Raw genomic sequence first — 23,479 nt, 5'->3', positions numbered from 1 at the left:
AAAATGATTGGGGAGTGCGGGCAGTCCTGTCTTGTTCCGTTAGCTATGGGGAAGGAGGCTGACATAAATCCTGAGGTCCAGACTTTGGCTAGTTATGGCTGAGAATATGCGACCATTAAACCCAAATTTAGAAAGAACCGCTCGTAGGTAGACCCAGTGAACGGGGTCAAATGCTTTCTCAGCATCAAGTGAAATGAGAAGCAAGGGGACTTTATTATGCTCTACCCACTGCATTTGGTTGCATAGGTTAGTCCCGTCCAATGTTTAGCGTCCATATACAAATCCGACCTGGTCAGGGTGAACCAATTGAGGGGTAACTTTTGCTAGACGGGTTGCAATAAGCTTGGCAAAGATATTTGTATCTGTATTAGAGCAGATTTCCAGCCTCCCCTCTCCCCCTCCAAAAATTAAAAGTCAGCACCTACACATACTGTACACATACTGTAGCTGATGACTTTTAATATTAGGACACTTACCTGTCCTGGAGTCCAGCGATGTCGGCACCGCAGCCAATGTTTCCATCAGCTTTTGGGTGCTGCCACTGCCATTGCTGGTGAGGGAACCCGGCATTGAAGCTTTGCGGCTTCACGGGAAGGTCCCTAATGCGCATGTGCTGCGGGGGAAGGAGGAGGGGGCCAAACTTCCGAGGGACAGCGCTGCGGCGCCACCTCCCAGAAGTGGGGAAAGGTACCTGTCAAAAATAGGTACCCGTTCCCTCCTCCCCCCTGAAAGCTGCCAAATGTGGCACCGGAGGGGGGGGGGATGAGGAAGCAAATGAGCAGACGTTCCACTTTTTGGTGGAACTCAGCTTTAAGTAATGAGATGGGACGAAAGTTAGTTGGGTTATCTGTAGGCTTTCCCAGTTTGGGAATAGTGACTGTGATCAATTCTAGAAATTCTGAGGGGCAATAAACTTTTTCAGCAATGTTGTTTAAGAAGTTGGTGAGATGAGGGACTAGTTATGTCGAAAATGCTCTGTAATAGTTGTTAGAGAATCCATCAGGACATGGGGATTTGGGGAGAGGTAGAGTTTTCATCACTTTAGCAACTTCCTCTTCAGTAAATGGTGAAGAGAGGTTAAGGGGCTGTTCCTTATTCAATGTGGGAAGTTTGATCTTATCTAGAAAGGTTCGGATATCTAAGGGGTCTGGAGGGGAAGTGGAATCTGAGTATTTAAGGTTGAGTAATACTTGCGGAACTGCTCTGCTATTTCTGAAGCTTTAGTTGTTTTTTTTTTTACCAGAGTGGTCTTTTAAAAAGGGATTTTTGGAAGCTGCCGCTCTTCTTTTATATTGCCTTGCGACAAAGGCCCGGGTTTATTCTCAAAGCCATAATGTTGCAGTTTGAGCCGTTTTATGTAAAAGTCATAACCCTTACACAATATAGAGCTACTGTAAGTTGATTGCGGGGAGAGAATATTTTGCCAGTCATATGGGGATCATAATGGGCTTTATTGCGGGCTTCCAAGTTTTTTATTTGGTTTATGAGAGATGTTGTTTGCTGTGTGCGTCTCTTTCTTTCGTGGGCTGAAAGTTTGATCAATATTCCTCTAAGGCAGTGGTTCTCAATTCCGGTCCTCGGGACCCACTAACAGGCCAGATTTTAAGTATTACCTTGGGGGATGCAGACTAGAATACTGCAATCACTGAGCAGCAAATTAGATCACCTGTGATGTAATTTAGTTATCTTGCAAACCTGGCCTGTTGGTGGGTCCCGAGGACCGGAGTTGGGAACCACTGCTCTAAGGTACAGGGTGTTCCACCGGAGGGTTGGGTCTGTGTCAGGGTTGTCGTTGGCTTGAAAGAAGAAGTTGATATCAGTTTTAATTTGCTTTTGGAGTTTTTGATTCGTCAACAGGGAAGAATTAAATCTCCAAGGAGAAGGAGTGCTGTTTGCCTTAGAGAGGTGTATTTCAATGGATATAGGGGCATGGTCCGACCAGGTAATTACACCAAAAGAGGACATGGAGATTTTCTGTAGGGTGAATTTGTCGGTTAGGACTAGGTCAATTCTGGAGTATACCCCATGAGCAGGGGAGTAGTAGTTATAACCTTTCTCATTGCCATGAGCGCAGCACCAGACGTCATACAAATCCTCAGAAGTTTGGAAGGAACGGAGTGATGTAGAGGTTTTCCTAGTGTGGTTTGTGGAGTCGAACACTTCATTGAAGTCTCCACATAGGATTAGTGGATGGGCTCTGTGCATTTGAAATTTACGTGCTACAGCAGAGTAAAATTTTGGGGTGGGAGTATTCATGGCATAAATAATAATTATGGTCAGTGGAGAGTTATTAAAGGATCTCGAAAGGATCAGAAAGTGGCCGTTAGGGTCAGCATCTACCAAATGAAGCTGGAATGCTACGGATGCTTTCACCGCTGTCATGACCCCTCTTTTTTTAGAGTCTGCACTGGCCATAAATGTGTGAGTAAATTTTGGGTGGCTGCATTGTGGAGATTTATTATGTGCAAAATGGGTTTCCTGCACAAACAAAACATCACATTTAGAGGATAGGGGCCTCCTTCCAAAGTAAGGATCTTTTATAGGGACTAGTCAACCCTTTTGCATTAAGAGAGACAATTTTGATCGACATTGTGAGGGGTATAAGTAAGCAATTATGTGTGCATCACAGATTGAGGCAACAAGAAAGACCAGACCATCTTTGTAACAAAAAGTTTACAACAAGTACAATATTGAATGCATATTTTAGTTGTAGTTTACCTATAGATATAAAGATCTGTGTCATACCTGTAAAGGGGAGCAAGGGGAAAGGAAAGGGGTTTTGAAAGTAAAGAAAAGTAGATAAGGCGAGAACATAAAGATATACAATTGCGTACATAGTACGCTTCAGATGGGGAGGAGTGTAAGGACAGTTAGGAACTTTGGAGGCAATAAACAGTCCGTGAACACAGGAGAGAACGTTAACTGAGGTATGTAGTCCTGTAGGTTGTGCCAGCGTGATAGATTGTAAGATCATTTACTTATTGGTGAGATTACACCACTTACCATGAACTGTGGTTTGGCTGCTCCATGGGAGGGGACTTCAGCTTCGGATGTGGGGATTAGGCCCCAATTGTGAAGCTGTTTTAGGCTTTGTTTTAGGTGTAGGATGGTGGTGTATTTTCCCTGGTGAGTGATGGTAAGCTTGATGAGAAAGCCCCACTTGTATGGGATATCGTGTTGCTGCAGGATTTTGGTAACAGGTGCGAGATCCCCTCTCATTTGTGCAGTGGTGGCAGAGATGTCAGAATAGATGGCAAGCTGGCCATACGGAGAGAAGGCATTGATCTTGATGCCTGCATAATCTTCTCCTTCGTTTGGAGAAAATGGATACAGGTAAGGACGTCTTGAGGTTTGTCAGCTGAGATAAGTGGGGGTTTAAAGATCCTGTGGACCCTGTCAATCAGTAGATCTTGTTCTGAGAGGGATGGTATTAGGGCTTTGAATAGGTGCTGCAGGTATTGTGACAGCTCTTGAGGGGCCACTGACTCAGGGACCCCACAAATTTTTTAATTATTTCTGCGGGAGCGGTTTCCAAGATCCGCAAATTAATCTGCATGCATTGAAGCTTACTCACTTGTTCCCTGTGTGCATCTACTAATTCATTGTAGGCATCTGTAAAATCAGTGAGCTGCCTTTCTACCTTATCTGTGCAGTTCCCCAGGTCATCTACCTGGGATTGGATGCAATAGATTGACCTGTACATATCGTTTTGGATACCTTTTTGCAGGGACAATAGCATCTCTTTCAGAGTGTGCTTTGATACTGAGTTATCTGAAGCAGGCATGTTTGCTAGGGATTCATTAACATCCCCTCGAAGATCATCATCATCATCATCTCTCTCCTCCTCAGCTGAACAAAACTGCAAATATTTCTTGCGTACCGATGCTGTGTGGCTTGGTGAGGTGAAGGGCGATGAGGCAGCTCTTTTGTTCCCATCTTTGCTGCCAGAGCTCCTAGGGCTAGTGCAATCCATGATGGAGTGTTCCTCCCTTGCAGAGCAGGGCGGGATATCATGTGAGGCTGCTGTAGCATCATGTCTGGTGCCATTTTGGGAGCTAAGCGGCTTCGAGCTACTGAAGAACTCTGTGAGGCGACGGGCTCGGGCGGCTTGTTATTTTGCCTGTGGGACATTTTCCTTCGCTCCCTAGACTGAAGGGAGCTGGATGGCACTGCTTTTGGTAGCTGGTGTTGGCAGTAATCGCTTCTGTGTCTCCCCGTGCAGCGGACCGACTAGATCAAGCAGCCATATTCATGGAAGGATTGGGAGGCAAGGATTTTTTGGCACACAGAAATTGTAAAATCAATTTTTATCAATAAATTCTTATAAAACCAAAGAGTACAATAAATTCTATAAATTGGCCTTAAACAAGGCCCAGGTGCATTATTGTACCAGCAGAGTTAATATTTACTTGATACAGAATATCCAACTATATATAACAGAGAATTTTTTGATATTAGGTGTAAGTAAATACTTCACATCAAGGAGATCTTAACGAAGGGTGACAGAGGACGAGACCGTCGTCCAACCAGATCAGTTGATGCTGTATTGAGTTGTTCACAATATTAGCATTCACATTGCTCAACATGTTTCGCCATAATTAGCTTCGTCTGGAGCATTATAGTAAAGTATTCTGTATATTGCTGTAGAGAAAGAAAAACACAATAGCGTCAATTGTAGCTAATGAGGAGGGTATCATGGATCACATAGGGAGTGGATGGAGCATATAATGAGATAGAGAGTAAGCCATTGGAACTATAGCAACCAACGGTTAATGAATGTCTGGCTGACATCAACAAGCCATAGTAAGCATAGGTAAGGTGGCTCAAATCCAGCCTGTAACTTCATACAGTGGGTACATCCATATGCTCCTGTGTGAACGTCCAAAGATCCCTCCCCGGATGGGGAACCGCCGCCATATTAATTTGCGACCAGGCTCCACCCCCCTAACCATTATTTTACTAGTGACATAGTGGTGACTGTCTTGTACACAGTGATTGTTCCTCCTCTCAAGCCTCTGATTTACAGTCTGGAAACCAGGACTGGCATTTCATAATGTTTAAGGAAGACTGTCTCCACTGCAATATACAATTAATCTAAATTAAAGCCCTATGAGCCTGAAAAAGGAGCACGACTGCTGCTACATCCGCGGTGTGCATGCTTGAAAATGCATTGCACCAGGTTCAGTGACTTCACCACTCCTCGTGCTGTGCTCCACGAACACCACAACCCTCATTTCAGGATCCTTCTACGTCACAGGTGACTTCCTGGATGCGAACAGAGGAGAACAATGGCTGACGCTGGCATCTTGGAGGAAAGTCACTGATGACAGCTTGCTCCTGATGTGGCTTTCTTATTTTGACTCTAGGTGAGTTGCCATCTGTCTTACCCTCATTTAAACTTGTTTTATACTCCTACACTTAGAAGCGCCTCTCTCCTTCCTTTTTTTATAAATTAAATCCCTATTTGCTTATATAAGTAAGACTCAGAAGTGTCACAGAGAATAGGTATAGAACCTTTGTATGACCTGTGTTTAAAATTCAGTGAAAAGCTGTTTACTTTGATCTAAATAAAATGATTTATATAAATAAAATAATAGATTTAGAGTAGAGAATAATTAAAACCTCAGTTGTTTTTTTTCTGTCCCCTTGATAAGAATTTTCATCATTTTGTGTCCAAGTAAAAAAAGTAGAATTTAAAAAATATATATTGCCAAAGTGAGAGGAATTCCCCACTTAGAGAGTTGTCACCAGAATGGGGAATCCAATGAGGAAATTTTATCCCACTTCCTATTCTTGTTGGGATTTCCCATAATTCTCTGTCCTGGTGAAAATATTCACTATAGGGATAAAGAAAGGATGCTCTGACAAAGCTTCTAATTCTTAAAAAAAGGAACGTCTTGGAATTGATACATGTTTAGGTCATTAGAAAGTACCCCAGGACTATCCTGTTTTTATTACCAATTACTATTGTAAGAACTGTAAATGTTGTGTCTGGAATACTCTTTCATAAGATCTGGTTCCAGTGGCTACAACTGATTTATTTATATATATATATATATATATATATATATATATATATATATATATATATATATATATGTGTATATATGTATATATATATATATATATATATATATATATATATATATATATATATATATATATATATATATATATATATATATATATATATATATTTCAAAAGCTGAATGGTTTCCTAGAAGATACAATTTTATGGAAACTGATTGACTATCAGTATTGTAAATGCTCTTTATAGATTCAGAAACTGATTAAATGATTCATTTGTTAAACACCTATAGAGCCAATTACTCCAGATAATATCTTAATTTGGGTATCCTGGAAATTTTTAGGCTTCCCTTTGATGACCCCCAAAATGAAACTTGCAGTAACTATAATCCTGTATTTAGCCAGCAAAACCATAACACAGCCTTCCCTCTGAATAGATAAGGTGCACTCTATCTTTAGAAAGTTTAACCTATACTCACAGAGTCAGCTTAAAACATTTCAGAAAGTTTGGTGTGGATGGCTTTATAACTCTACTCTTGAATAGGGTTGAGCGGACACCTAGATGTCCGTGTTCGACGGGTTCGGCCGAACTTTAAAAAAAAGTCCGGGTCCGTGTCCCGGACTTTTACCGAACTTTTCCCGGACACCGAACCCCATTGAAGTCAATGGGGACCCGAACTTTAAGGCACTAAAATGGCTCTAAAACACCAAAGGAAAGGGCTAGAGTGCTGCAAATGGCAGCAAAACGTAATTAAGAGCATGGCAAGTGCTCTGCAAACAAATGTGGATAGGGAAATAACTTAAAACAACAAAAAAAAACAGAAAAATAAAACAATGTTCTTCTTCATCTCTGAAGGACGAGGCCCATATGGAGTAGGAGGGAGGTTGAGGTGGTGGTGGATGTGGCGGTGACATAGGCGTGCGCACAGGGTGTGCTGGGTGTGCCTGGGCACACCCTAATCACCTAGGGCACATAGCATTGCCAGTGAGGAGATGGGAAAGATCTCCCTGGGACCTGCTCTGCTCTATTTCTCCTTGCCTACAGGTACATGGCCCCGATACATTACTCTCCCTGCTGGCAAACACATGCATGTGTATTTCAACTTTGGGGTGCACACCTTAATGCAATAGGCTGCGCACACCTATGGGCGGTGTAGGTGGAAGCGGCGGTGGAGGAGGACCAGGGCCGGATTAACAGCATCATGGGCTTGGTGCTGAGGATTTTGAAGGGCCTTAAGGGCCGTGCCTTGCCATGCACCCAGAGGAGGAAGGGTGCAGCCATGCATGCCTAATTCAACATGGGATGCTGTCTCTGAAGCCCATAAACACATCCATGCATCGCCAACTGTCCCTCCTTGTCCGGCCTTCACGCTGTGTGGGGAGGTTCTGAGGGTGCTGCCTGGGGAAGCGAGCATAGAAGCCAGACTTCTGTGTTTACAAGTGACAGAAGAGCGGTAACAGTGAATATGGCCAACCCGGGGCCTATATAAAAGGTAGGGGCCTGGAGCTGCAGCTCCAATAGCCCCTACATTAATCTGGCCCTGAGGAGGAGGACGAGGTAGCCAACACTGCTTCTTTTCAAAAATTTTAAATGAGGGTACACCCCAAAAGAGTGAGAAAGAGCAAAAATGGAACAATGGGTGGGTAAGGTCGGTATCCATTGCTATTCTGCATAAGGTACGGAAAAGTCCCGTGGGATCCATGCCTGGTTCATTTTAATGAACGTGAGCTTGTCCACATTGTCTCTGGACAGGCGGCTGCGCTTGTCTGTTATAACGCCCCCAGCCGTGCTAAATACCCGTTCAGATAATACACTGGCTGCAGGGCACGCCAGCACCTCCAAGGCGTAAAGGGCAAGCTCAGGCCATGTGCCCAATTTGGAGACCCAGAAGTTGAAGGGGGCAGACCCGTCATTCACTACATGTAGGCGTGTGCACACATACTGCTCCACCATGTTGGTAAAATGCTGCCTCCTGCTAAGACGTTCCATCTGAGCTGCTGGTGCTGCTGTTTGTTGTGGCGTGCTGACAAAGCTTTTCCACATTTCGGCCATGCTAACCCTGCCTTCTGAGGTGCTGGCGGTGCCCTGGTTGCGTTGGCGACCTCCTCCTCCTCCTCCTCTGCCTTGTGCTTCCACTGTGGCCCCGCTGTCAGATGGGAATGCCAGCAGCATGGCGTCTACCAGCGTGCGCTTGTACTCGCGCATCTTGCGATCGCGCTCCAGTGAGTGAATTAAGGACGGTACGTTGTCCTTGTAACGGGGATCCAGCAGCGTGGCCACCCAGTAATCAGCACAAGTTAGAATGTGGGCAACTCGGCGGTCGTTGTGGAGACACTGCAGCATGTAATCGCTCATGTGTGCCAGGCTGCCCAGAGGCGACGAAAGGCTGTCCTCTGTGGGAGGTGTATCGTCCGTGTCCTCTGTATCCCCCCAGCCACGCACCAGTGATGGCCATGAGCTGGCCTGGGTGCCACCCTGCTGTGAACATGGTTCCATCTCCTCCTCCAGCTCCTCCTCCTCCTCATCCTCCTCATCCTCCAGAACTGTGCCCCTGCTGGACAATTGTGTCCCTGGCGTTTGCGTGTGCAGGAACCCACCCTCGGAGCCCCTTGCGAATGACTGCCCTGAAAGCCTTTGAAATGTTACCTCTTCATCCTCCTCCTCCTCCTCCTCATCCTGTGCCACATCCTCTTCCATCATCGCCCAAATTGTTTTTTCAAGGAGGCATAGAAGTGGGATAGTTAAGCTGAGAATGGCGTCATTGCCACTGGCCATGTTGGTGGAGTACCCAAAACAGCGCAACAAGGCACAATATATGCAAATGTCAAATATGCAAACTATGCCGCAATTTAATGTTTTTTACACCAAAAGGGTGTGTATTGAATAGCGGAATAGGATAAAAAACTGTGTATCTCACACGTACAAACACAGACTAGGCCCGATTAAATTTTTTCCTACCCTAAAGGGAGGATGAGGAAGAGGAGTATGGAACATGCAGCACCCTCAAATCTTCAGAAGTATGAGATGAACCCCAAAAACTTGGAAAGGTGGATCTCTCTCACACGTACCAACACAGACTATCCCCCAATTTAACTGATCCCCAAAGGTTTTTGATTAAATAGCGGAATAGAAAATATGATCCAAAAAAAGTGTATGTATATCACACGTACACAACCACACTAGGCCCCAATTACTATTGTTTGTACCCCTAAAAGGCTAGATGAGGAGTAGGGGGAGTATGGAACAGGCAGCACCCTCAAACCTTCAGAAGTATGAGATGAACCCCAACAACTTGGAAAGGTGGATCTCTCTCACACGTACCAACACAGACTATCCCCCAATTTAACTGATCCCCAAAGGTTTTTGATTAAATAGCGGAATAGAAAATATGATCCAAAAAAAGTGTATGTATATCACACGTACACAACCACACTAGGCCCCAATTACTATTGTTTGTACCCCTAAAAGGCTAGATGAGGAGTAGGGGGAGTATGGAACAGGCAGCACCCTCAAACCTTCAGAAGTATGAGATGAACCCCAACAACTTGGAAAGGTGGATCTCTCTCACACGTACCAACACAGACTATCCCCCAATTTAACTGATCCCCAAAGGTTTTTGATTAAATAGCGGAATAGAAAATATGATCCAAAAAAAGTGTATGTATATCACACGTACACAACCACACTGGGCCCCAATTACTATTGTTTGTACCCCTAAAAGGCTAGATGAGGAGTAGGGGGGGTATGGAACAGGCAGCACCCTCAAACCTTCAGAAGTATGAGATGAACCCCAACAACTTGGAAAGGTGGATCTCTCTCACACGTACCAACACAGACTATCCCCCAATTTAACTGATCCCCAAAGGTTTTTGATTAAATAGCGGAATAGAAAATATGATCCAAAAAAAGTGTATGTATATCACACGTACACAACCACACTAGGCCCCAATTACTATTGTTTGTACCCCTAAAAGGCTAGATGAGGAGTAGGGGGAGTATGGAACAGGCAGCACCCTCAAACCTTCAGAAGTATGAGATGAACCCCAACAACTTGGAAAGGTGGATCTCTCTCACACGTACCAACACAGACTATCCCCCAATTTAACTGATCCCCAAAGGTTTTTGATTAAATAGCGGAATAGAAAATATGATCCAAAAAAAGTGTATGTATATCACACGTACACAACCACACTAGGCCCCAATTACTATTGTTTGTACCCCTAAAAGGCTAGATGAGGAGTAGGGGGGGTATGGAACAGGCAGCACCCTCAAACCTTCAGAAGTATGAGATGAACCCCAACAACTTGGAAAGGTGGATCTCTCTCACACGTACCAACACAGACTATCCCCCAATTTAACTGATCCCCAAAGGTTTTTGATTAAATAGCGGAATAGAAAATATGATCCAAAAAAAGTGTATGTATATCACACGTACACAACCACACTAGGCCCCAATTACTATTGTTTGTACCCCTAAAAGGCTAGGAGTAGGGGGAGTATGGAACAGGCAGCACCCTCAAACCTTCAGAAGTATGAGATGAACCCCAACAACTTGGAAAGGTGGATCTCTCTCACACGTACCAACACAGACTATCCCCCAATTTAACTGATCCCCAAAGGTTTTTGATTAAACAGCGGAATAGAAAATATGATCCAAAAAAAGTGTATGTATATCACACGTACACAACCACACTAGGCCCCAATTACTATTGTTTGTACCCCTAAAAGGCTAGATGAGGAGTAGGGGGAGTATGGAACAGGCAGCACCCTCAAATCTTCAGAAGTATGAGATTGTGTTCACTGTACCCCACAAAGATTGAGTTCACTGCACCCCACAATGATTGTGTTCACTGCACCCCACAAAGATTGTGTTCACTGCACCTCACAAAGATTGTGTTCACTGTACCCCCCAAAGATTGTGTTCACTGCACCCCACAAAGATTCTGTTCACTGTACCCCACAAAGATTGTGTTCACTGCACCCTAAAAGGATGTTGTTCACTGCACCCCACAAAGATTGTGTTCACTGCACCCTAAAAGGATGTTGTTCACTGCACCCCAAAAAGATTGTGTTCACTGTACCCCCCCAAAGATTGTGTTCACTGCACCCCACAAAGATTGTGTTCACTGCACCCCAAAAAGATTGTGTTCACTGTACCCCCCAAAGATTGTGTTCACTGCACCCCAAAAAGATTGTGTTCACTGTACCCCCCAAAGATTGTGTTCACTGCACCCCACAAAGATTCTGTTCACTGTACCCCACAAAGATTGTGTTCACTGCACCCCAAAAAGATTGTGTTCACTGTACCCCCCCAAAGATTGTGTTCACTGCACCCCACAAAGATTCTGTTCACTGCACCCCACAAAGGATTTTGTTCACTGCACCCCAAAAAGATTGTGTTCACTGCACCCCAAAAAGGATTTTGATCACTGCACCCCAAAAAGGATGTTGTTCACTGCACCCCAAAAATGATTTTGTTCACTCCACCCCAAAAAGATTGTGTTCACTGCACCCCACAAAGATTGTGTTCACTGCACCCCAAAAAGATTGTGTTCACTGTACCCCCCAAAGATTGTGTTCACTGCACCCCACAAAGATTCTGTTCACTGTACCCCACAAAGATTGTGTTCACTGCACCCCAAAAAGATTGTGTTCACTGCACCCCAAAAAGGATGTTGTTCACTGCACCCCAAAAAGGATGTTGTTCACTCCACCCCAAAAAGATTGTGTTCACTGCACCCCACAAAGATTGTGTTCACTGCACCCCAAAAAGATTGTGTTCACTGCACCCCAAAAATGATTTTGTTCACTGCACCCCAAAAAGGATTTTGTTCACTGCACCCCAAAAAGGATGTTGTTCACTCCACCCCAAAAAGATTGTGTTCACTGCACCCCAAAAAGATTGTGTTCACTGCACCCCACAAAGGATTTTGTTCACTGCACCCCAAAAAGATTGTGTTCACTGCACCCCAAAAAGGATGTTGTTCACTGCACCCCAAAAAGGATTTTGTTCACTGCACCCCAAAAAGATTGTGTTCACTGCACCCCACAAAGGATTTTGTTCACTGCACCCCACAAAGATTGTGTTCACTGCACACCAAAAAGGATTGTGTTCACTGCACCCCAAAAAGATTTTGTTCACTGCACCCCAAAAAGATTGTGTTCACTGCAGCCCAAAAAGATTGTGTTCACTGCAGCCCAAAAAGATTGTGTTCACTGCAGCCCAAAAAGATTGTGTTCACTGCAGCTCACACACAGAAAAATGGATGTGGATCACTGACACCTGCCTATCTCCAATCCCACACCACACAGCAATATCGATTGTAGTTTGTAGAACACAGTTTCCCTAAAATTCAGCAGACTCTGTCCCTAACAGGATTGAGAAGAGATCGTAGATCAGGATTGAGTGCAGATTCACCCCACCCCCCACACAGCAATATCGATTGTAGTTTGTAGAAGACACTGACCCTATAATTCAGCAGACTCTATCCCTAAAATGCCTACAACTCGCCCTGCCTAAACACTCCGACCTGTCCCTCAATTCTATCCGGACACAAATGGTTTTTTCCTGCCTATCTTTCCCTAATCAGCAGCCAGCACGTTGATGTGTGCTCTGTCCCTTAGCTAAGCAGCAGAATGACGCTGCTGCGGCGGCTGCCTCGAACTTATAAAGACTTGGTCACATGCTTCAGACGGCCAATCACAGCTACTAAGACATTTGCAGGCATGGCTGGGATGGCTTAAGGCACACCAGTTAAACGATTGTTGATTGGCTGTTGAAAGCCCGCCATGAAAAGAGCGCCAAAGCATGCAAAACCCGGAAATAAAACGACCGAACACGGATTTTTACCCGAACATACAGTAAAGTGTCCGTGTCCGTGTTCGGGTAAAAAAAATCCAATTTATTGTATGTATTCACAACATAGTGTCCCATTGTTTTTCATATACGGTAATTGCATTGTAGCTGTATTCTGCATGTTTTCTGCAAACTATGGGGTTGAATTATTAAAGGCAAATAGACTGTGCACTCTGCAAGTGCAGTTGCTCCAGAGCGTTTATTATATTTATTTATTTATTTTTTTATTATTTATTATACGAGTTAAAGCTTCACTTTGCCAAGAATACCCAATCACATGCAAGAAAAATAAAAAAAATAAAACTGTTTTTTTTTTTTTTGCTTGCACATGATTGGATGATGGAAGTCAGCAGAGCTTTTGCTTATTTACTAAGCTCTGGCATAACTGTTCTTGCAGAGTGCAACTGAAGTTTACAAAGCACACAGTCTATTTGTCTTTAGTAAATGAACACCTATATTTTTTTTTTCCAAACAACTTTATTTCGATTAGCAAATTAGAGAATACAAGGTTTGGCAACATTTCTGAAATAACAATATAAAAGTAATATTTTTTTTATTAAGAATACTGTAGATCAAAAGCTGTTTTTTTTTAATGTAATGTAAGCATTTTTTGTTTTGTTTTGTTCCTTCTATCTTCGGTCAAACAATGCTATGGAAAAACTGAAGAACATTTTTCATATTAATCTCTTGATGAAAAAAAAAAATCTAAAATTAAATGTTTAACATTCATCTAGAAATTCTACTCTTATTGTCTTGTGATTTCTGTATATTAAAAAAAAATAAATAACAATTGTTGTTCTATCCCCTTAAATTCATATTTAGTCTTTCTTAGAAACATTCACATTTTTTATGGTGATATAGTCCTCAAATCTTGTGAAAGAACTGGGATGACACTCCACATGCTACGTTGTGTCCAACTGTGCATCTAGTTGCTCACCAACCCCTTATCCGAACAATAGGGCCTCCCATACATGAGGTCCTCTTAGATATCACCCTCATTGAGATTCACTACAATTTCAACAGTGCAAAATAGCGAGGAAATAAAAAACATTGGATATTGTATTACCATTTAAAAACTGCCAGTTTATTAAAACAATGTGGGTGCTCACAAACAACTTCACAGAAAGAGCACAATAACACATTTCTTGGACCAGCGTGCAAGATGGCATCACTACCAAGCCCTACCCAATGCATTTTTTCACAACAGGTGTTATCAGGGGGCTCCAAATATAGACATTTGGTGTAACAAAATGCATCAGGTGGGCTGAGTGTGTGTTTTTATGCTGTCTCTGTGAAGTTGTTGTGTTTACCCTCATGGTGTTAATACATTGGTGGCTTTTAAATGGTAATACACTGCTCAGTATGTTTATTTTGCCCTATGTGCTCTGGAATAGTTTGTACCGCTAAGAGTGTGGTGGACCTTAGTGAAGGCATTCTTAGAAGGCCATGCAATACCTAGGGAGAGAGTTTCTATAGTCAAGGCGAGATATAAGGAGTGATTTAGTAGCGTTGTAGTGTCATTAGTTAACTAGTTGACCTCCATAAGATTTACTCCCTTTCATGACCAGGCCATTTTCTGCTTTTTGGCACTGTGTTACTTTTTTTTTTTAAACATGTTTTATTGTATTTTCCAAAATACAAAGTGACAAGAACATAGATAGCAGAACCCTGGGGGAATTCCCCGTTGAACATTAAAAATAAACAAATCCAAAGTTAAAAGGAGACGGGGGGAAGGTTGGGTAGGAGGAGAAGGAAAGAGGAGGGGAGAGAGAAAGTATAGGTGGGATAGGGGAGGAGGGGATAGAACCCCAGTTGAGGTCTTACATGGGAAGAACTATCAAATAGCTCATTAGGTGGTAAACACACATTTACTGTAGAAGAGGGTAATAGATTAGATGAGTTTAAATGGAATTATATAAATTATAGCTGATGGTTAACACAGAGGGGGGATCAGCTACACGTATTGAGACACAGGATCTAAAGAGTAGAACAAAGGCCTAAGGGTGGAAGTGACCATTGAGGTTACTTGGAGGAGGTCATGGTCAATCTCTTTTGAGAGAATTGTTGGGAAGGGGAGGGGGGAGGTGGAGGATTGGTCTCACCCATTGTCAGGTGGGAAGAGTGTCATGGGAGAAATGTCCGCAGAGTGTAGAATCATGGTCAAGTAAGGTTCCCATTTGTTATATAAGAGAGTGATTGCAAGTGTAGAGTAACATGTCGGTTTTCTTTGAGAAGAAGGCTGGTGATTTCAGTTTTCACCTCAGAGATGGTAGTGGTGATGGTGGAGGTCCATTGTTTGAGGATGGCTCTCCTAGCCACATGTGGAGAGCCAAGCTTGTCGAGTCCTACAATCAGAGATTGTAGCTTTGTATATCCTGGGGGGGATCCTTCCAAGAAGCCAAATAGCAGGGGAAAGGGATGTTTACACAGTTGATACCAGTTACCATGGCTGCAAAATTTTCTAATTGGTCCCAGAAATGAGAGATGAGAGGGCAATGCCACAGTCTGTGAAACTCATTTGGTCTGTGTTGGTGGCACCATGGACACTGCATAAATTGGAGTTGCTGCTCCCTCCAGAACTCATTGGTGATGAAGGCGCAAGTGGTGTTTTAACCCGTTAGGATGTAATCTCTTGTCTCTGGGAGGATAGGCTCTTCATTCCATGGGGAAGTTGGGCCTGGATGGAGAGGCTAAGGGTTTGAGATTTTGAGGAGGTCGTAATCCAAGAGGGTGTCCAGTAAGGAGGTGCGAAAATGTGTGCCCCTATCAGGTCATAGGCTGACTGCAAAGTTGTTTGCTTGGTGCACATATAGGAACTGGTAGGCAGGTAGGTTGTATTGCGATTGCAGTACTGGAAAGGGGATGGCTTTGCCAGTGGAGGTGTTACAATTTTTTACCATTTTTGTGAGCCCAAGGGAGGCCCATGAAGAAGGCTGCGCATTGCCACATTTTTGCAAAAAGAGTGTGACCAGTTATTGGAAGCTGTCGTGATTTAAAAGGGAAAAGCCCCAATTATTTCCTGATCTCTCTCCAAGCTATTAAGGTATCATGTAACAGTAAATTTTGTTTTAAGGGTGGAGGGAGGGAATTTGTTTTGAAGTGCAATAAAGTGGACAGTCAACATGGGTCTACCATCTGGGACTCTAAATCATAGTTGGAGTATCTGGGTTCCCCTGACAACCAGTTGGGTCTCGGCTGCCTAGGTTTCCCATATTATTGCTCTTTCTACTGTCAGCTGTTTGTATGCACGTCAACTGCATTTAATCTTTCACTGTTTATGTATACCCAGAGGTTTTTCATTGGTTTTAATATCCTTCATGTATAATAAAATTTGTATTTTTGAGAATTCTTTTTTCTCTCTATCTTGATTATAGTTTCTCCAACTATTTTTTCCTATCCTACTTTTTTCATTTATTGCCCTTCAAAGTCCCGTTCAGAGGGAATTTTGTTCTATATACTAGTTTTGGGATGTGGGCAGACATTTAACTAATTGGCTCCAGTTAAGGCAGTTGCTGACAACCAGTCCAAACCCACCCTGTGGAGGCAAAACAAATTGTAGATTTGAACATTTGGTAGATTTGTGCCCCCCACACATTTGGGGAGGAATAACTTTTGAAGAGACATGCTGGGGCAGTGTCCATGCCATAGGAAATCTGAAAGAGCCCTGTGGAGAGTCTGGATGTTATTATGCTGCAATAGGAGGGGGGTGGTTTGAAGTGGGTAGAGGAGTTTGGAGAAACGAACCATCGTGAATAAATTACATCTGCCGAGTAGGGAAAGGGGTAGGTCTGACCAGTTTTCTGAATCCCTGATGATTTTGGAAAAAATTGGGGGGTAATCAAGGTGGTAGAGGGAGGAGGGTGACTTTCCTATTTTTATACCAAGGTAGGTGATGTGAGTTTTAGCAACTGAAAAGGTGGATTGAGCTGTCCAAGGGGGTAGATGGGTGTGGTATAGGCGCAAAACTTTGTCCTGAGCAGGCCTGAAACCGTGTGAAAATTTCCTGGATATGGGACATGTCGGACTTGGGTTTGAGGCAAGGATTAAAATATCATCAGTAAAGAGGGCTGTACGGACTTCCTGTTGACCGACCATGACTCAGTGAAGATTGGAATGGAAAAAGAAGGAAGCATGACAGGGGCTCAAGAGCCAGATTAAAAAGAAGAGGAGACAAGGGGCATCCCTGTCTGGTTCTTTTATGAAGGGGGAAGCTATTGTAAATATCACCTGCATCTACTACATTTGCGGATGGGGCGGAATACATGGTGTAGATCAGGTGAGGGAAGGGGGCCATCAAAACTGAACTTCTGGAGAGCCAGCCACAGCCAGTGAAAGCTGACATTATCAAAGCCTTTCTCAGCGTCTAAAGTGATAACGGCTAGGTCACTGGTGGGGTTGGCTCTTGCTTGTTCTAGGACGGAGGGACTTTATGGATGTTGGATGTGGCTGTTCATCCAAGAGTATAGCCAGCTCGAGAAGGGAGGATTAGCAATGGCATGGTTAATTTTAACATGTTGGCCATGACTTTGGATAGAATCTTCGAGTCCAGATTGAGAAGGGAGATTGGGCGGTAAGAGCCTGGCTCCTTTGGGTCTTTACCTTTTTTTGGGATTTAATGAAGTCTTGAAAGCCTGAGGGAAGGTATTGTCCCCTGTCTAAAATAGCTTTGTAGATGGATGCAAGGGTTGGAGCGATTAGGTCTGCTGAGATTTTAAAAAATTCTGAGGTGTATCAGTCTGGGCCCGGAGATTTGCCTGGAGCCAGCAAAGCTATCGCAGACATCACATCTGAGGCAGTAATCAGGGCGTTTAGTTGATCTAGAAGCAAGGGGTCTATCCAGGGGAGCGGGACCTCATCAAGAAAGGCCTGGGCTGTTGTGGCAACAATAGGAACAGGGCCATACAGGTCAGCATAAAATCGTGCTAGAATTGATATCCTTGGAGGAGGAAGATATCACACTGCTCGGGTTTTTCAGGGCGGAAATGTGAGCAGGGGTGTAAGGTCCGCTACATAGATGAGTTAAAAGTTTACCCACCTTGTTGTCATATTTCGTGAATTCCAGGTCCAAAAGCGATTGGTGGAATCGCTCCTGAGCCTCCGCCCACAGGTTGATTTGGTTTTTCGCCTCTTTCCATGCCTCCCTATTCTCTGGATAGTTTTGTAGTGTGAGACGGTTTTGGACCATACAAAGGTTATCTCTAACTGTATGATACTGTCTGTTGACAATCTTTTTGTATGCTGCAGAGAAGGCTATGATCTTGCCCCGTAGCACAGCTTTCCCTGTATCCCAGATAAGGTTGGGGTTCATAACATGCCCTGCGTTAGTTTCTGTATATTCAGCCCAGGTTTTCTTGATGACATCCAAGAGATTCTGGTTGCTGGATAGGTGTGATGGGAATCACCAGGTTCTAGCTGTGCTAGGGGGGCACCAAATCCACTGAAATAAAAGAGATTGGGGCGTGATCCGAGATTGCAATCTCCGATATAAGGGGATCTGTGGTGAACTTTAGAAGAACAGGATTGCAAAAGAGATTGCAAAAGTCTATCCTGGATAAACTATTGTGGGGAGGAGAAAAAAAGGTGTACTCTTTAACGACGGTATTTGCAAGCCGCCATAGGTCAACTAGTTGAAGGCCTTTGACAAATTGCTTTAGTGGAGTATTGGGGGGGGGGGGGAGTCTGATTGGGCTAAGAAAGGGCATAGTCTGAAGATGGTTGAGGAGGCAGAATAAAGACTGTACAATGACAAAACTAATGCTATCAAATAAGCTGAACCTGTGATTACTTTGAATATCTAATTGTATTTTTTTTAAGTTACCTTGTACGTGATTGGGTATTTAAAATGAACAGAGGTTCACATTATTTAACAACATTGTGTGAAAAGCGAACCCTAACTTGCTCAGTATCTTCCCCCCTGCATAGCAGATAAGCAGTCCAGCGTTGGGTACCAGTTCTCAGAAAGGATGTTCTAGAACTAGAAAGAATCTAGAGAAAGTGAAATTAATTATTAAAGGCCATGGAGGAGATCAGTTATGAGGAAATGGTACCTAAACTGAACCTGTTGATTATTTATTTATTCATTTATTTTCTTTTTCAAATATTTATTTGATTACTTATTTTTATAATAATCTACATCACTATAAACTGTAAAGACAAATGTAGCAACATTTCAGGAGAGGGCAACTGGAGGATTAATGTTCCATAGATTCCTTCATTCTTTATTATTCTCACCATTTTTGTTTAATTTCTTTTGTCCTTAAATCTTTTTTCAATGACTCTACTTTCAAGTTTTTAAGTTTATCTTTTCAAGTTTGAGTGAATGTATTTAAGTTACTTACTTATCCGTAGAGCAAAGTTGTGTGTCAATGAAGGATAAACAAATTTAGAAGATTATTTATTTTCTATAGAGATTAATTTTCCTGAGAAGCCATGTTTTAGGGGAATAAAGTGCTAATATACACTCCTGTGTGATCTGGAGATGTCAGGGGAAATTTCTGTATTATAAATACATCTATGGACGGCTAACACAACTGTATTGTGACCAGACACGTCACACAGATTTCCTATTTCCTATTATGTTAATGTAATGTGTCTGTAACGTTTCTGCACATTTGATCTTCTGCCACTCAATTGGCTTTTCCAAAGGAGATCCCTCCACCACTCTTGCATCAGAATTTATTTCTGCTAGGGCTATTAGATAAAAAATTCTGGAAAAAGGACGAAATAATGAAAATTCACTATTTTACTGTCCTGAAATTGCACAGGTATTTTTTTTAAATTATTTTGTAAATATCAGTCATAATTTTTAATAAAGCTTATTCAGCCGAAATCATTTTTTTTTTTTTTTTGTACTAAAACTAAGTACAAAAAAAAGGACTAAAAAGACTCATTTCATTAATTTATCATTCCCTTGTCCATTGTGTGTGTTTTTGTTTATGGGGGTTTTCTTTTGGCAGTTACACCAGTGCCCTCCTTTTTTGGGCTTTTGTACATTTGTTAATGCCCTTTACAGATCTTTTTTTTTTTTTTTTTAGTTACTCATATATTTTTTTTTAGTTCGTTTGATCCATATGTTTCAAATATTGTTTTTTTCTTAATAATATAGCAAACTTTGGGGCCATCATAACATGTCCTTTTTAGTGCGGAGCACATAAACAGGCACATTTACTATCAGGTCCAAGTTGATAAATGCAATGACATTTCACATGTTATAAGCTCACCTATGTCTTAGATTGATACAAATGTAATTAATTAATCTATTTAATTGATTTTAATAGGATTTCCTTGATTGGATATTTCAATGATTCTGTTATTATAGAAAGAAGTATGTATACAGTGAGGGGGTCATGTCACTCCCAAATTCCACTATGGGGAGATTTACTACAACTGATGCACTCAGAATCTGGTGCAGCTGTGCACAGTAACCAATCAGCTTCTAACTTTAGCTTGTGCAATTAAGCTTTGGCCTAGAAGCTAAGCATGAGAAGTGTCTTAAAAAATGGACCTGTGGACCCTTCAATACTACCAGCCAGTTCAGGGCCGCTGATAGGGGGGGACCACCAGCCCTCTTGTAGGGGGCCCGAGCACACAGGGGGCCCACACTGAGAGGGGGATTAGTGATGGACAACAAAAACAGAAATACTCCTCCAGCACCTGAATCTGATCTGTCCCCCTCCCTGCTATCAAATTTTATCTGTTGAGAAAGAGACAGTTGTCCCTCACTAACTCCCCTCCCTTGTGTGGCCCCCCCCCCTCCCAGCACTGGCACTAATATTATCTCTGCTCAGGAGTTTATTTGTAAATTGTCACTTTGTTTCTCTCTCTCTGTCTCTCTGATCACTGAGCTCCAACTGCCCAGCCTGTATATTTTTCTCCTCTCATCATCATTTTTATTTAACATCGTTTTTTTTATTTTTAGATTAAGCAGGAATTATGTGAGTTATGTTATATTTGCGTCTGCTAATAGTGATTTTGTTGTGATTTGAGCTAAATATATCTTTAATATTTTCTTGGGGGGGGGCCCTGCCAGGTAGTCTGTATGGGGCCCCGCAATTTCTAACAGCAGCCCTGAGCCAGTTGTATATTGCTTTGAGCGCTGAGGTCCTGGGTTTCTGATTTTGGTGCTCCTAAGGTTTTTCTTTTTTTTTTTTTTTTCCCTAACCTGATGTTTTTCTTCCACTTTCCTCACCCCCCCCCCCCTTTTTTTCCTCCCTCTACTTTTCTGGGCTCTTCCATAGGAAAGATTTCTACTACGCATTTGTTTTTGCATACATGAACTCTATATATAAGTATATCATCTACTAGTGCCCACCTCTCTGGTATAGGCGCACTGCTTTAATTTTTAATTATTTTTTTTTCATCTTAATTGTTTTAATGTTATAGCATGGCTAATGTACTGTTTGACATGCTAAATGTTTGTTACTTTTTTTTTTTTTTTTTTTTCTACTTGTACAACTGCTACCAATTTCCAATCATTGACATTATGCAGTGGCGTCTCCAGCTTTCATATTTAGGGGGGGCACAGGGCCAAAAGTAGGGGGGCCAACTATAAAATGCAATTTATATATATATATATATATATATATATATATATACACTATCTATCTAAAATAGAATGCATGAAACATGAAATATTACTGACAATGGATATTAAAAGCATAAACATTAAATGACAATGTGGACTGACACGCTGACAGAATTTTACAGCTGGACATAGCAAACTTACAGACATGTATTATACATGTTTGCCATGTTCAACTGTAAAGTTCTGTCAGCGGATCAGTCCACATTGTCATTTTCAGGGGCGTGAGGGTGGTACGAGAAAGGAAATGTGCAGTGGACTCACTGCTCCACTTACCTGCCACCTCTAAAACCGATGTCCCCGGGCCTGCTCCTTGCGTGCTACGGCTGTGTCTGGCGTGCTGCTGCCTCGCCTTACCGGTGACTCCACTGATGTTGTCCACACACTCTGGGCCTTCAATAGCATAAAACATGAAACATTTGTGAAAAATTGGCCAAAGACATAAACATGAAATATTCCTGACAATGGGCATCAGTCACAAATATTTCATGTTTATATATTTGAAGGCCCAGAGCTTGCGGGCAGCATTAGCGGAGTCACCTCACTGTAAGGCGAGGCAGCAGTACGCAGCAATGGAACCAGTCACAGTGAGCCAGAACACAAGGAGCAGGCCCGGGGACATCAGTTTTAGAGGTGGCACTCGCACTAGTGGAGCAGTTCAGCTCAGCTGTAAAATAAATTCTGTCAGCATGTCAGCCCACATTGTCATTTTCAGGGGTGAGGGTGGTATGAGATGCAAATGTGCAGTGGACTCAATGTGAGTCCATTGCACATTTGCATCTCATACCACCCTCACCCCTGAAAATGAAAATGTGGGCTGACACGCTGACAGAATTTTACAGCATTGTTCAGCTGTAAAATTCTGTCAGCTTGGCAAGTCAAGCACTGTCCCTCCACATTGACAATTGTTGGATGTGCTCGAGGGTGGTAAAATGCATTACAAATGGCTGGGCATTGACTCACCTCCCAGGCAGAGTGCCACCTCTAAGCCGATGCCGGCCTGCGGCTGCTCCTGGTGTCCTGCTGCTGCAGTGCTGATGGCTGCTGGCCTGGCTGGCTCCTCAGTCGGCTCCTCACCTCAGTCACTCCTCCTGCGTGCTCCACTGCTCCTCAGTCTGAAAGAATCATCCACTCCTCCTCTGCAGTGCTTGGCCTTGGCTTGCTCTTGCTGAGACTCACTGCTGCTGGGCTGGTCTTAGGCCTTAATGCCTATGCTTGCTGGCTGCCAGTCCACTTCACTCAGACTCCAGAGAGATGCCTGGCGTCTGTGTCTTGCCTTCGGCCACATCGCGGCCTCTGCCTCACCTTCTGGTCAGTGGTCCCGAGCCGACTCCCGACCGTCCCCGTCCCGGACAGTGACTCCCGGTCCCCGACAGGACAGACACAATGTGGACTGTGGTCACACACTGGACAGCCCGCGCCCGCCCCCAGTCACGCCACTCCCATGTGCACTTTCGGCCAGGCTGGGGCGGGCTGGTGCGCATCTCTCCCTGACGTCATGCCGCTCGGCTGTGCACCGCCCCCTCCGCTCGCTCGTCGGGGCGCCGCCGGTCCGCCCAGCCCGCTCGCCGTCACAATTTTGTGACAGTGTCAGTATTGTGCTCATAATTAATTGGGGGGGCACATGGGGGGGCACAGACTAATTTTGGAGGGGCCATGGCCCCCTCTGGCCCCACCCTAGTGACGCCACTGACATTATGTTCCTTTCTGTATTCCCAACTGCAGTTGCATGCTGTTCTAATAAAAATGTATTGAAAAAAAAAAAAAAACATGGAAGCTGGTTTTTATGCAGAGTTGCACCAGATTTAGTTGATGCCTGCTCTCCAGTTTTAGTAAATAACCTCCTAGGTATCATTTTCTGCATGAACTGCTAAGTCGAAAAAACAATGAAATAAATATTTGCACATGCTACAAGGGTTTGTATTAATATTTGTACAACTTTGTGGAGGGGTTATCTATTTCAATATGACTCCTAACAAATATTGCAGCATTTATTCATACTTATATATAAACA

Source organism: Pelophylax lessonae, assembly GCF_965119305.1.
Source record: "Pelophylax lessonae genome assembly, chromosome: 6".
NCBI lineage: Eukaryota > Metazoa > Chordata > Amphibia > Anura > Ranidae > Pelophylax > Pelophylax lessonae.
This window is presented reverse-complemented; position numbering follows the sequence as displayed.